At 42.4% G+C, this 8,104-nt stretch overlaps 1 pseudogene; it reads left to right on the plus strand.

The window, feature by feature from the left end:
* Positions 1–4,850: 4,850 nt before the first annotated feature.
* Positions 4,851–7,420, plus strand: LOC114503746 (annotated as a pseudogene).
* Positions 7,421–8,104: the final 684 nt, after the last annotated feature.

The raw sequence follows: 8,104 nt of genomic DNA on the forward strand, positions 1-8,104 counted from the left end.
CTTTCTAGAATACAACGTAACATCCCTTTCATATACTCAAAGCTCAATCTCTCTGACTAACAACAAACTGTAAATTATCATTTGTATACAGGAGCACACATACATACATGTGTGTTTGTGCACATGTGTGTGCATTGTTGTTTGCTGTGGTATGTTTAGCCCACTTTTAGTCACTTATTTTATATGGTGCAAGCTATGGACAGATGTGTTTGTTGTTGTTAAGGCGTGGTGGTAGTAACTGCTTATTTTACAAAGTCAAATTGTTCCAGCATTATTTGTTGAAAAGGCTGTTGTTTCTCCATTGAATAACATTGGCAACTCCCATTCTCACAAATCAGTTACTCATAATGATTGATTTTTCAGCCAATTTGGGCTCTAAAAAGACAATTCAGAAAGCCTGCACTGGAGTCACAGTGTGGGGACCTCCCTATTTCATCACGGCTCAAGTTCTTTACTTTCTTATCACAGGCTTCCGGACCTAAGCTGGAACCTTGCCTAAGAAGTGAGATTAAGGGAAGTACCCAGACCTAAGTCACTTCTCGGACTTCTTCCATTGACAGAGTTCTAATATCTCTAGTCTTTTTCAGGTTTAGAAATCCATTAATTGCTGAGCTGAGACCATTCTACTTTAGCCAAAGGTGAAAGACAAAGATTTCACAATCTGAATGAAACTCATTCTTATGACACAACCGCAGGAATTCCTACAGGGGATAAGACCAATAATAAGATTTGCAAAATCTGGCCTCATTAGCCAAAGATGGTGAAATTTTCTTCACAGGCTTGCACTACTCCAAGGAGAGAATAGTGTAGCAGTGGAAATTGTGTCATGGGTGAGACACTGAGGGTTGGCACCTGGTCTGCACCTGAGGTCCCGAGGCTATGGCTCCACGCCCTTACATGCATCTTCTTTTCTGATTCCTGTGATGTGCCTATGAAGCAGTTAACATTGCCCCATTGTTGATAGGAAAGGCTGTGTGCAAAGTCCAGGCTCACACCACCAGAATGGCTGCTGGGAGATGCAATTCCAACATTGTCTCCTGAGTCGGGCTGAGCCAAATAAAAATTTCAAGTTCTTTAAACCCCTTAATGGTGATCTAATGGTCCAAACCATAAGTCAAGAAGAGTAGCTCAGCGAAGAGACAATAAACTGTTGCACTCCCTATACTTCTCCAACTGAACCAAGTTACTCTGCATTCATCTGACATGGAAGCTCCACCCCGGACAGCGTGGTCTCTTATTCTCTCCCCAAAGAAGATTTTTTCGTTCATGTGGCCCCTCCTGTCAATAATAATCACCCTATCTTCTCTGTACCTTTAATGACTACATTTACTCTTCTGGATGCTCTCTCTCAATCTTGTCTTCTATTGTGGCAGGACCTGTCAGCATGAGTGGCACGAGTGTGACAAATGCCAGCATACGTTTCCTCAGATGTTTCTTTAATAAAAATAGTAGCTACTATTCTCTTTGTAGCAACTATGCACCATCACTGTACTAGGCACTTTGTTTATATTTGTTTTATTCTCAAAACAGCCCCTCAAAAAAGGTATTTTTATCATCCTTTTACTGATGAATAAATTGAGATGTGGAGAAATCAAGTAACTTAGAGATTAGAGCTAGTAAGTGGAAGATTTGACATTCAAACCCAAATCTGACTTCAAAGTCATTGTTGTTTTCCCTCTTAAGTTTTAAGCCTGTTTGACACATCACAGCAGTTTTTCTCCTATTAGCAGGAAGAATTTTCCTAAGGCAAAAGAGAACTGGAATACACAGAACAAATCATAGACATGGGACCAGGAGAGAGAAGGCAGACAACTTTGAGTTCTGCCACGTATCAGCTTCTCCTACTGTCCTGTAGGCCGACCCCTGTGGAAGTGTGCCTGAGAGTCCGGGAGAAGGAACTGCTCTGTGGGTGGCTGGATTGGGATCTGTGGTGTGGGGTCTGGTGGGAAGTTTGGCCCAACATTTTCCCAGCAACATCTTAATGCATTGGGGTCTCTGGTGGTTTTTATAGGCTGTACTGGCTTCTGGGGGACTCAGTCAGGAAACCTTGACATCTTGGGCACTTCATGCCTTGGTGGTGGGTTGTGACAAACAATACTATCAACAGCTGGAGGGACAGAGGAGGAAAAGTGCAGGGTCAATCCAAATTGACCAACTTTATTAGGCCCTACTAAATGCAGGCATTTTGTAAGGTGCTAGGTCATGGTGTCCCTGGCAAGTTTGAGCAGGCAAAGGGAACAGGACGTTTAGGATGTTCTAAAAATACACTCTGTGATTCATTACACAAAACTTCTCAGGAATGGAACAAACATGAACAAAACTATCTCTAGGAAGAAATTTTCCTATATGTTCTAAAGAAGAAGCAAACAAAAAGGAACCAAGATACTGACCCAAAAAAGCAAAGGAAAGCGGGGGTGAGTTGAGTTGGGGGTTTTAAAAAAAGCAATAGAAAACAGAAGTTAGAAAGGAGGAAGGAAGATATTTATGTCATAACATTATATCATAAATATTAATCATAAAAACTTTCTTTTATTATTGTATGCGGCAACATCATGTGAGATGGTGTCCTGTACTGAGGGCAATGGTAATACAAGTTAAATAAAGAGCTGGTTGAGTTCGTGCCTGCTGACTCAGCACTTTGTTATCCAAGTAAGAGCTAGGAAATTAGGCTCTTGGAAGTCTGCAAGCTGGAGAGTCTGGGCTGTAAAGTAAGACCCTAGGGGTTCTCTACTACCACGTGTGGCAGGGCTGTGATGCCAATGGCAAGTATACTTTCAGAAATGTGGAGCATTTTATCAGAAACTGGGCCGCTAATGATTTTAAGATGACTGTGAATCAAAGGGTATATTTTAACTCCATGTGCACCGAAAAGTGGCCCGGTGTTCCTTGACCTTAATTGCTCTTTAATCCTAAAAGTACGATGTAAGGAGCGAAAGAAGAAATACTTAAGTTATAGTGACTACTTTCTGTGAAAGAAATTAGCAGGAGTCAGCACACTATCATTGTAAGGTTCACCACTTTTCACAAAATGATTTGGCAAAGAAATTGGTAAAATTACAGTGTTTCTCTTAGGCCACATTCCCAAATGTTCACAGAAAAAATAATGGAAAGAATGTGACTTTTTAAAGATAAGCTGGCAGATAGCTTTTACACACACACGAAAAGCAAAGTCAAAAAATAACAAATAGACCAAAAAAAGATATATTAAAAAGTTCCTAAAAATTAATGAAAAAATCACACACACATACACAAAGAAAGAAGCAAAAGATGGGAATAGGAAAGTAAACATAAAAGGATCTTAAACAGATGGAAAGATAGTCCTTGTCACTCACAATAAGAGATAAAATTTAAGGGAACTTTTTACCAGTTTAGGCTGGGAAAACCCTGAAGTATGAAAATATACTTTGATAGCAACTCTGAAAGGAAACAAGAAATTCTCACATTGGTAGTGGGAATGTACATTATTATGATCCCCATGGAAGGCAATTGCTAATATATATTATAGAAATTTATAAATACACATTCTTTTCCAATACTCCTGCTCCTGGAAATTTGTCTTGAAGACACACATAAAAAAGGCGTCAGTGTGGTGCCACTCATCACAACTTCGTTTGTAATAGCAAATTTATGAGCAACACATATGTTCATCAATTAGGATTATTTTGTAACCATAAAAACTGAAGATGATAAAGCATTTGTCAAAATTTGATATTGATTCAAGATAAAAACTCTCAGAAAACTAGGAAGAGAAGAGTACATCCTCAATCTGATGAAGGGTATCGTACTAGTCAGGGCTTCCCAAGAGAAAGAGAACCAGTGGGAGACTGTACAATTTTTAGGAATTGGCTCGCACAGTTATGGGCGCTGGGAAATCTGACAGCCTGCTGTCTGCAGTTGGATAGCCCAGAAAACAGGTGGAGTAGTTTAGTCCAAGTCTAAAGACCTGGAAATTGGGAGGTCAATGGTAGAGGTCCTGGTCTGAATCAAAATGCCCGATGACCAGGGGTGTCAATGTCTGGGGGCAGAGGATGGATGTCTTGGGTCAAGCAGGCAGGCCTGCCTTTTTGTCCTATTCAGACACTCAACAGGTTGGATGATGCCCATCACCCTTGGCAGGGGTGACCTTTACTCAGTCTACCCATTCAACTGTTAACCTCTTCTGGGACACTCTCACAGAAATAGCCAGAGAAAAAGTTTTACCAGCCATCTGTACAGCCTTAAGACACTCAGGCTGATACATAAATTAACCATCACAGGCATCTACAAACTTATAGCTAATATCATATTTAGTGGTAAAATATTGAATTATTTTCCCTTATAATCAGGAACAAAGCAAGGCTGGTTTTCTCATCACTCCTATCCAACATTATACTGGAGGTCCCATTCAGTGCAAGAGACAAGAAAAAGAAATAAGTGTCATCCTGATTGGAAAGAAAGAGGTAAAACTGTGTTTACTGGCAGACAACACACATGATTATCTATGTCAATAATCCAATGGAATCTACAAAATAAGATCTACAAAGTTTCCACGTAATTTAATGGAGAGAGAATAATCTTTTCAACAAATGGTGGTAGAATTAGATATCCTGATGTAATAAAAACCAAACAACAAAAACAAAACCCACCTCTATTCATAGCTTACACCATATATAAACATTATCTAGAATGGGCCTAAATGTAAAACCTAAAACTGTAAAACCTCTAGAAGAAAGCACAGAAGAAAATCTTTGTGACACTGGGTTAGAGAAAGCTCTCTTTAGGTAAGGTACCAAAAGCACAAACCATAAAAATAAATTGATAACTAAGATTTAATCAAAATTTAAAGCTTCTGCTCTTCCAACATCAAGACAATGGACAAGATGGTCCCACCATGTGGAGTGCTCCCTGCCGAGGAGTCAGCTGCCAGGGCCAGGGTGTGGAGGTCTGGGGCAGACTCAGGGGTGTCAGTGACTGAGCAATGTGGCTCTGGGGTGGAGGTCACTCTCCCTACCTCCCCCAAGGTCTGACCAGCACCATCTCCTCTCCTAACTACCAGTGGCCCCACCCTGCTGCTATTGGGCTCCTGGCAGAATCTGGGACAGGCGGCTGTGTGGCACTAGGATGGGGAACATTTTTCCCTTGCATGCCTGAGTGGTGAAGAGCCCTCTCTTTAAACAGCCAAATATTGGTCTCATAAACTCTGCTGGCTTCACCCTTACGACTCCTTGAGGCCCTACCCCACCACCAAGATATGCAAGCACCAAGCAGGTGGTGGCTAGACTTGGTATTTGCTGAGTAGCCTCAAGACCCAGCGCTGGCACCAAGTTTAAGTATGTATAGAATCTGGTGAATACCACTTGCCCCCACCTAGTGACTCACTGAGAATGTACCTCATGCAACTGGAGCACCTCTGATGGCTCTTTCAGTGACTGAGCCTAACAGGCAGCCAGCAGGCAGAGGCAGAGGCAGAGGCAGAGGCAGACGAGGTAAATCTCAGTGTTCCTTGGGACTTTTGCTGAGCTGCTGCCCAGGCCAAGTGTTGGAAAAAGTCAGTCTTGTTGTGCAGCTTAATCCATCCCACCAATACCCAGGCCTAGCAGAAGCACCCACAAACTTTGGACTGCTTTATAGCTCCCAACAGGTTGCCAAGGGCCAGTCACAGGCAGCGTCTGACATTTGTCTGTACCAGAGTCCCTCCCAAGGGGCCTTCAAATGGCTTTAGACAACAGGAGAGCAGGATCCAATTAGCTTCACAAGTGGCATATCCAAAGAGGGATCTCAGTAGGCACCAGACTCTGCAGAGGCGAATTCTGCTTCATGTGGTTAGCATCTGCACAACAGCTTGTACACTGTGGTCAGGGTTGATCCTCACAGTCAGCCAACCTGAGGGTCAATCCCATGCACCAGTGGGCCAACAGAAATCAAGACTCAGTTATAATAGGAGGGCCCACATAACCCACACAAGGGACACTCCTGGAGTACCCAGCTCAGGTGTTCAAGGAGTACCCAGCTCAGGTGCCACTGAATCTCACAGGACACCTACTACATAAGGCCATCCTGCCAAGATTGGGAGTCATAGCAGATCTACCTAATATATAGAAATTATCACAAAGAGGTGGCTGAAATGGGGAGACAAAGAAACATGCCTCAAATGAAAGAACAGGGAACTCCCCAGAAAAAGAGTTAAGTGAAATGTAGCAAGTAATTTACCAGATTTAGAGTTAATCTACTGGACATGCAAAAGCAGTCTTTAGAGGGAAATTCATAGCATTATAGGCCTATCTCAAGAAACAAGAACAATATTTAAAAAAATCTAACTTTATATTTAAAGGAACTAGAAAAAGAACAACAAGAAAATCCCAAAATGAGAAGAAAGGAAATAGGCATGCCAGTGTGAGAGAGCGAGTAGAAAAGTGTCTCTGAGGAGGGAGGGCTCAGTTTCCTGTGGCTATGAATCTGAGCTCCCTGGCTTGGAGTCCTCCTTCTCTGCCATCACTGCGTCCCAGTGTGCAGTTTCTGCTCAGGAGAGACTGTCCTCACTTTTGCCTGGATTGCTTCTGCCATGGCAAAGCTTGTTTGCTCACCAAGTAGGACTGGGAATAGCTCTGAGGTGGTAGGGGGGCCCTGAGGGCCAGGAGAGGCTGTGGAACCTGGTTGCTGCTCTGGGGCCACAGGACACCACCACAGTTGGTGCTTCCTGGATGAGGCCATTACTAGGTTGCCCACACCCTCTCGAGTCCTCCTTTTCCCCACGTTTCCCAGGTCCTGTGGCCTGAGAATGCCTGAGTGAAGAGTTGGCCATAGTGAGAGGGACCTACCTACCCTTGGGGTCCCCAGCTGTTCCTGATCCAGGACTCTGGAGTGGGGAAGACTGGTGATTATGTGATTGGGATGATGCCTTCAATACCACATTTATTTCCACCATAGGAATAGACTTTAAGAGTAAAGCAGTCAAATTACGAGGGAAGAAGTTCAATCTACAGATATGGGATATGGCAGTCCAGGAGCAATTTCATACCATCACAACCTACTACTGAGGAACAACAGGTATCATGCTAGTATATGACTTCACCAATAGTGAACGTTTGAAAACATCAGCCGCTGGCTTAGAAACATAGATGAGCATGCCAGTGAAGATGTGAAAAGAATGTATTAGGAAAGAAGTGTGATATGGATGGTCAAAGAGTTGTACCTGAAGGAAAAAGAGAACAGATCGCAAGGGAGCATAGTATTAGATCTTTTGAGACCAGTGAAAAAGCAGATATAAACATCGAAAGGTCTTCCTCACATTAGCTGAAGATGTCCTTCAAAAGACCCCTGTAAAAGGGCCCAAGTGAAAAAGGTAGACGTCAGCAGTGGAGGAGCTGTGACAGGCTGGACGAGAAACTCCTGCTCCGGCAGTTCCCATCCACCACCGTTCCCTCTTCTTGCTGCAAAATAAACCACTGTCTGTTTTTAACTCTAAACAGATGTTTTTGTTTCTCATCTTTTAAAAAAAATCCTCACTTGAAGATATGTTTATTATTTGAAAGAGAGGGGAAGGGGGGAGGAGGAGGAGGAAGAGAGAGAGAGAGAGAGAGACAGACAGACAGACATGGATTGCCTCCTGAAAGTGCAAGAGCACTTACCAGGGATTGGACCTGCAAACTCATGGTGTACCGGGTGATGCTCCTATCAACTGAGCCACCTGGCCAGGGTTATTCCTCATCTTAACTCTCCAGGCCACCTATTTTATTTGTTCTTTCATCCATGACTGCTTGCTGACTTTATAATTTTCTTCAAACAGACAAAATATATAGAGAAAAATTATGTCTGTGACTTCATTTTCAAATGTATTTGCTTAGCTCACCACTGCATTGCATTGTGTGGTGGTCTAGTTCTTAAGAATAAAAGTCAGAATTAACAATTTTATTTTGTACAACAGTGTGATTTTCTGTCATGGATAATGTGCTTGAGTCCCTTTAATCTATAGACATACAATAGCAAAACAAAGCCAAAAAAATACTCATTTTCATCTTCAATATGTAAATGTGTTTAATTTTGTCCTGTGCCTTATGTGGAAATAACTTCTCTGGTTTTTCCATTTTTTTTCTTTTTTGATGGAAGCATATGCAGGAGATAACAC

Source organism: Phyllostomus discolor, chromosome 8 (genome assembly GCF_004126475.2).
Source record: "Phyllostomus discolor isolate MPI-MPIP mPhyDis1 chromosome 8, mPhyDis1.pri.v3, whole genome shotgun sequence".
Taxonomy (NCBI): Eukaryota; Metazoa; Chordata; class Mammalia; order Chiroptera; family Phyllostomidae; genus Phyllostomus; species Phyllostomus discolor.